This window comes from Leuciscus leuciscus, assembly GCF_965113295.1.
Source record: "Leuciscus leuciscus genome assembly, chromosome: 8".
In the NCBI taxonomy this organism is placed as follows: Eukaryota; Metazoa; Chordata; class Actinopteri; order Cypriniformes; family Leuciscidae; genus Leuciscus; species Leuciscus leuciscus.
Window position 1 is genome coordinate 34,098,329 of NC_138732.1, and position 6,772 is coordinate 34,105,100.

Below are 6,772 nucleotides of genomic sequence, written 5' to 3' on the forward strand. Positions count from 1 at the left end.
GCTCCGACTGGGGACTCCGTCGTTCTACTGGGGGACTTCAACGCCCACGTGGGCAGCGACAGTGACACCTGGAGGGGCGTGATTGGGAGGAACGGCCCCCCTGATCTGAACCCGAGTGGTGTTCTGTTATTGGACTTCTGTGCTAGTTACAGCTTGTCCATAACAAACACCATGTTCAAGCATAAGGGTGTCCATCAGTGCACATGGCACCAGGACACCCTAGGCCGGAAGTCAATGATCGACTTTGTGGTTGTTTCATCTGACCTCCGGCCGTATGTCTTGGACACTCGGGTGAAGAGAGGGGCGGAGCTGTCAACTGATCACCACCTGGTGGTGAGTTGGATCCGATGGCGGGGGAAGAAGCTGGACAGACTCGGCAGACCCAAACGTACTGTGAGGGTCTGTTGGGAACGTTTGGCCGAATCCCCCGTCAGAGAGATCTTCAACTCCCACCTCCGACAGAGCTTCGACCAGATCCCGAGGGAGTCTGGAGATATTGAGTCCGAGTGGACCATGTTCTCCACCTCCATTGCCAACGCGGCCACTCGGAGCTGTGGCCGTAAGGTCTCCGGTGCCTGTCGAGGCGGCAATCCCCGAACCCGGTGGTGGACACCGGAAGTAAGGGATGCCGTCAAGCTGAAGAAGGAGTCCTATCGGTCCTGGCTGGCTTGTGGGACTCCTGAGGCAGCTGATGGGTACCGACGGGCCAAGCGGACTGCAGCCCGGGTGGTTGGGGAGGCAAAAACTCGGGCCTGGGAGGAGTTCGGTGAGGCCATGGAGAAGGACTATCGGTCGGCCTCGAAGAGATTCTGGCAAACCGTCCGGCGCCTCAGGAGGGGGAAGCAGTGCCCTACCAATGCTGTTTACAGTGGAGGTGGGCAGCTGTTGACCTCGACTGGGGATATCACCGGACGGTGGAAGGAATACTTCGAGGATCTCCTCAATCCCGCCGTCACGTCTTCCATTGAGGAAGCAGAGGCTGAGGACTTGGAGACGGACTCGTCCATCACCCAAGCTGAAGTCACCGAGGTAGTCAAGAAACTCCTCGGTGGCAAGGCACCGGGGGTGGATGAGATCCGCCCTGAGTACCTCAAGTCTCTGGATGTTGTGGGGCTGTCTTGGCTGACACGCCTCTGCAGCATCGCGTGGCGGTCGGGGACAGTGCCTTTGGACTGGCAGACCAGGGTGGTGGTCCCTTTTTTTTAGAAGGGGGACCGGAGGGTGTGCTCCAACTATAGGGGGATCACACTTCTCAGCCTCCCCGGGAAAGTCTATTCCAGGGTACTGGAGAGGAGAATCCGGCCGATAGTAGAACCTCGGATTCAGGAGGAACAGTGTGGTTTTCGTCCTGGTCGTGGAACACTGGACCAGCTCTATACCCTCTACAGGGTGCTGGAGGGTTCATGGGAGTTTGCCCAACCAATCCACATGTGCTTTGTGGATTTGGAGAAGGCATTCGACTGTGTCCCTCGCGGCATCTTGTGGAGGGTGCTCTGGGAGTATGGGGTTCGGGGCCCTTTGCTAAGGGCTACCCGGTCCCTGTACGACCGGAGCAGGAGCTTGGTTCGCATTGCCGGCAATAAGTCAGACTTGTTCCCGGTGCATGTTGGACTCCGGCAGGGCTGCCCTTTGTCGCCGGTTCTGTTCATAACTTTTATGGACAGAATTTCTAGGCGCAGCCAGGGGCCGGAGGGGGTCAGGTTTGGGGACCACACAATTTCATCTCTGCTCTTTGCGGATGATGTTGTCGTGTTGGCCCCATCAGACCAGGACCTTCAGCATGCACTGGGACGGTTTGCAGCCGAGTGTGAAGCGGCTGGGATGAGAATCAGCACCTCCAAATCCGAGGCCATGGTTCTCAGTCGGAAAAGGGTGGTTTGCCCGCTTCAGGTTGGTGGAGAGTTCCTGCCTCAAGTGGAGGAGTTCAAGTATCTTGGGGTCTTGTTCACGAGTGAGGGAAGGATGGAACGGGAGATTGACAGACGGATCGGTGCAGCTTCTGCAGTAATGCGGTCGCTGTACCGGTCTGTCGTGGTGAAGAAGGAGCTGAGCCGTAAGGCGAAGCTCTCGATTTACCGGTCAATCTACGTTCCTACTCTCACCTATGGTCATGAGCTGTGGGTTATGACCGAAAGGACAAGATCCCGGATACAGGCGGCCGAAATGAGCTTTCTCCGCAGGGTGGCTGGGCGATCCCTTAGAGATAGGGTGAGAAGCTCAGTCACTCGGGAGGAGCTCAGAGTAGAGCCGCTGCTCCTCCACATCGAGAGGGGCCAGCTGAGGTGGCTCGGGCATCTTTTCCGGATGCCTCCTGGACGCCTTCCCGGGAAGGTGTTCCGGGCATGTCCCACCGGGAAGAGACCCCGGGGAAGACCTAGGACACGCTGGAGGGACTATGTCTCCCGGCTGGCCTGGGAACGCCTCGGGGTCCCCCCGGAAGAGCTGGAGGAAGTGTCTAGGGAGAGGGAAGTCTGGGCATCCCTGCTTAGACTGCTGCCCCCGCGACCCGGCCCCGGATAAGCGGAAGAAGATGGATGGATGGATGGATATATTTTTTCTTAAAACAAAACAAACTAAATTATATTTCAATCCAATAAAGTAATGCACACAAAAACTACATAAAGTAAACAAATGTTTTAAACTGATTCAAGTGTTATAAAGAATTATAAAGAACAATAGGTAACACTTTACAATAAGGTAAAGTCAGTTAATGCATTAACCAACATTAACATTGAGCAAAAGCTACATCTGTTACCATAGTTATTCTTTGTTAACATTAGTTTAAAAAAAAATACAACTGATCATTGTTAGTTCATGTTAGCTCAGGTCCATTAAATCCTTCTGAATTTAATAATGTGTTATTAAATGTTGAAATTAATTGTTTTACAGGTGCAGGAGATCATAGATAGTTGGACGGATGGCTGGATGGACGCACACACCTCTTCGTGTTTGGTGAGTATGCAGGATGATGACAGGAGAACACAGGAGAGGAATACACTGGAGTACCAACGCTGGAGAACAGGTAAGCACTTCATAGAAACAAGACCAGACAATGATGTGAGACGAGGTGTGTGCTTTTGTAGCTGGCTTGATGATGGTGCAGATGAAGTGCAGGTGTGAGTGTTCAGTACTCTGGTGAAGGTGTGTTGTGTGAATGGCTGATGTGACAGCCTGGCAGATCCGTGACAATTACCCAACAATAATAAAGAATCAGAACATTTGCAATCAATGTGTAGGGCAGGGGTTCTCAACTCTGGTCCTCGAGGTCTATTTTCCTGCAGAGTTTAGCAGCAACCTTGATCAAACTCACCTGCTTATTGATCTTATGGGGACATTTTTTTGGTCCCCACAAGGAAAACAGCTTGTAAATCATACATAATGCAGAACATTTTCTGTAATGGGAGGTTTCAGATTAGGGGATATCATTTGTACAGTAAAACAAATCATTATTTCTATGGAAAATCCCCATAAAACATGAAGGGTGTGTGTGTGTGTGTGTGTGTGTGTGTGTGTGTGTGTGTGTGTGTGTGTGTGGGTGGAATGTCACGAGTCTGTGAGGTTGTAAAAGTCACAGGGAGTCCGCGCTGAACTGGGGGGGGGGGGGGGGGGCCACAGACACCCCGGCGCTGGTGAATTATTCCGTGGGGAATTATTAACCAGCGCTGTTTGGACAAAGAAGATGTGTTCGACATCACATGATTCACTTAATGTGAAAAGCAGATGTCATTGTTGCTACAACATGAAAAGAGTTTGCACCAACATAAATGTGACTGCTACTCTGAACGCTTCCATGATCACCAAAGCCAAATGAAAATGTAAACATAGGTCGCACTTTTGGCGTAGGTGCGAGCTCTGGCACACTGTGACGTTGGCTGCCTAAACATCCGTTTGTCTCAGTTTACATGCAAACGAAGATTTTCAAAATCTCCACTCTGGCCGGAGTTTTTAGAAAGAATCGGTTTCAGAGGCGAATTCTCCGTTTGCGTGTAAACGAAGGGCGCAAACGAAGGGAAACGTCTCCGTTTTTCAAAATAACCATGTACGTGTAAACTGGGCCCAAGGCAACACTTAAAAATGTCTTGTGTGGACACCAAGCGGGAAGGAAGTCGACCGGAAGTTGAAGCCGGCCGCGTGCCACCATCTTGTAGCAGAACTTCACCTGCTGTTAGCATCCCATTGACTCCCATTCATTTTGGCGTCACTTTGACAGCGAATAACTTCACATCTGAGGCGTTTAAAGACTCCATTTGTCCATTATTTATTTCTAAAGAAACACAACAATGTATAAAATGCTCCATTACCTTGTAGCTTATGTTATGGCCTCGTAGAAGCAGTTTTTGTAAAAGTAGGCTAAAGATTGCGTCATAACCACGCGACTCTCTGTCGCACAGTAGAGAGATTACCGTATGGACAGGAGGAGAAGCTCGCGGGCAATCGGGAGGACATGGAGGCAAAATGACAAAATAATTCATCAGAATACCTAGCAAAAGTTTCTCCTGCTCCTAGCTCGTGGATACCTCCTACTCACGCTCTCCGTCTCTGCAAGATTCGGAAGGGAATGATTCAGATTTCTCATGCCACAGCCACTAGAAGACAGACGGGTTGCTCACGTCACATCTACGTCGTCAAGCTCGGTTTGAGTCTGCGCGTCAGGAACGAAAGTCCAAAAAAATCGCTAAAAATGGGCTTCACTTGTCTCAATTGAGTTCCAATGAGATGGCTCTGTCCACTTCTTATACTGTCTATGGTGGACACCCCTCATGGGTGAGCAGTTGCTCATTATCATTTAAAGAGACATGCACCGAAACGGGTCGCTGTGAACAGAGCTGTTTTGGAGGAGGTAAAAAGGGTGTTGTTTTACACACCCATTGAGGAATTTTAGTATACGTTACACACTTTACATGAAGACCCTAAAGAATCATACCAACTTGTGGAAAATGGGCATCCGATGACCCCTTTAAGAGAGCAAACATACATCTGCATTGCCCTTCATTCATGCTATTTGAAATCTTTTTTCATATTACTTTATCTCTGTCGTATGTTTTGTGCTGTGTTGTACAAATATGTCTCAATTTGAAGGTGTTTAACGTCACGGGATGATGTTGTGAAGCAGTAATTTCCCATTGTCTTCATGAACACTTGTTGAATTTGTGCTGGTCAGATGAAGTCCGACTGAGCATTGAGAAGTAATTAAGATTATTCTACAAACACTTTTAGTGTCCTGGTCCTTCTCCTTCTCCTGTCCCGGTCTTTTGGGCTGAGCGAAGTTTTAACAAAGTGTTGACTGTTTGTTTTGAACATCAGGAGTGAGAGAGAGCTTCAGCACAACCAGATCTAGCCTAGTTTTCCTGCAGATTAAAGTCTGACATTTCTGACATTAAACATCATGATCTTTAATGTAGTTGAGTATGGTAAGTATGCTTATAGCAACGGGTTTTTGTACATTTTAATGTAAAAGACAGTTTATACTTAATTGGTTTTCAGTCTTTATTCAGGAAATTTGTCAGTAAATATAGATTTTGTAACAGACTAAATAGACTCTTTAGACTGGATGTTGCTTCAAGTCTATAACGGTGTCTTGATGCTCGTAACGGTTCAGAGGTGAAGTGAACTGTACATTTTCATTTTTTAAGATGACATTTTTTGAAGAGTTTGTATATAAACAAATCGGTAGTGTTTAAGCACATTTCAGTTGACTACATTTTAATTTTGTATTTGTATTTCAACATGCGTATGTCAAGCATCTGTTGATTGAACTATTCCATGCTGAGAAAAAAAAAATGTTTTTTTTTTTTTTTTTTTTTTTTGTGCTTTAAATGCAAATAATTGTATGTATCTTTTGGCAGTTAAGTATTTTATGTTAGCAGCGTCAGTATAAAATTGCTTAGTAACTAATTCAACAACTATTCCTATTATCATATAACATGTAACAAATAAAATGATAAACAATAAACTGTTTTTTGTCATTTGTAATTGACAGAATCTTCACACTAGATTTCTAAATGTTGGACTAAATAAAACTTCTCAGTTGAATGAACTATGAAACTAGTTGAGCAAACATGTTTTAAAATTGAAGTCAATGGGCCAACTAAAAAAATAATATGTATTCTTTTTGATAATATTCAGTGTTGAAATTGACGATGGTGAATGAATACAAACCAATAATATTTTATATTAACTACTAACAAATTATCTTTTTATTTGTGCATAATTTGACAAAAACAGCAGAATAAAAATATTTTATATGTGAAATGTACCTGGTTTTTATGTATACTGTTCACCTCATTTCATTTTGTTGGCTCTTTGGTAACTGGAAACAATAACTTTTTTAAGAAATCATTTTCACTTGATAAATAGGCTATTCAAATGTTATATATTTATTTATTTTAGGTTTATCATAGTTTTACAATGAATTTTCATAGTTTTAGATTGAAAGTCTAGAGCTGGCAGGGTAAATCAAAATCTATATATAAAAGTAATTTAAAACATTCACACGTGATAAAAAAAAAAAAAAAAGGTTCATGTAATTGTTTGAATCAACAACTAGAACATTTAAATAATAACCATTTCCATCCTCAGGAGTTCTGGCGCGGCCTTTGTGACGTCATAAGCACTCAGTCAAGAGTTCGGTGAGTGAATGCAGTGTGGAGAAGTGAATCTGCTGCATCGCGCGACATCAGAGGTAGGAACAACTATATTTACATTATTTCGCCATTAGATGGCGGCAAAGACTGTCTTTATGAGACAGTCTGTCAGACGCAAATGACTAGGG

General features: G+C 45.5%; 1 protein-coding gene across 1 annotated transcript in view; it reads left to right on the forward strand.

Moving 5' to 3' along the window:
- The window catches only part of LOC309505079 (uncharacterized protein), a 612,572-nt gene that overhangs the window by 505,375 nt on the left and 100,425 nt on the right, over positions 1-6,772 (forward strand). The window lies entirely within an intron of this gene.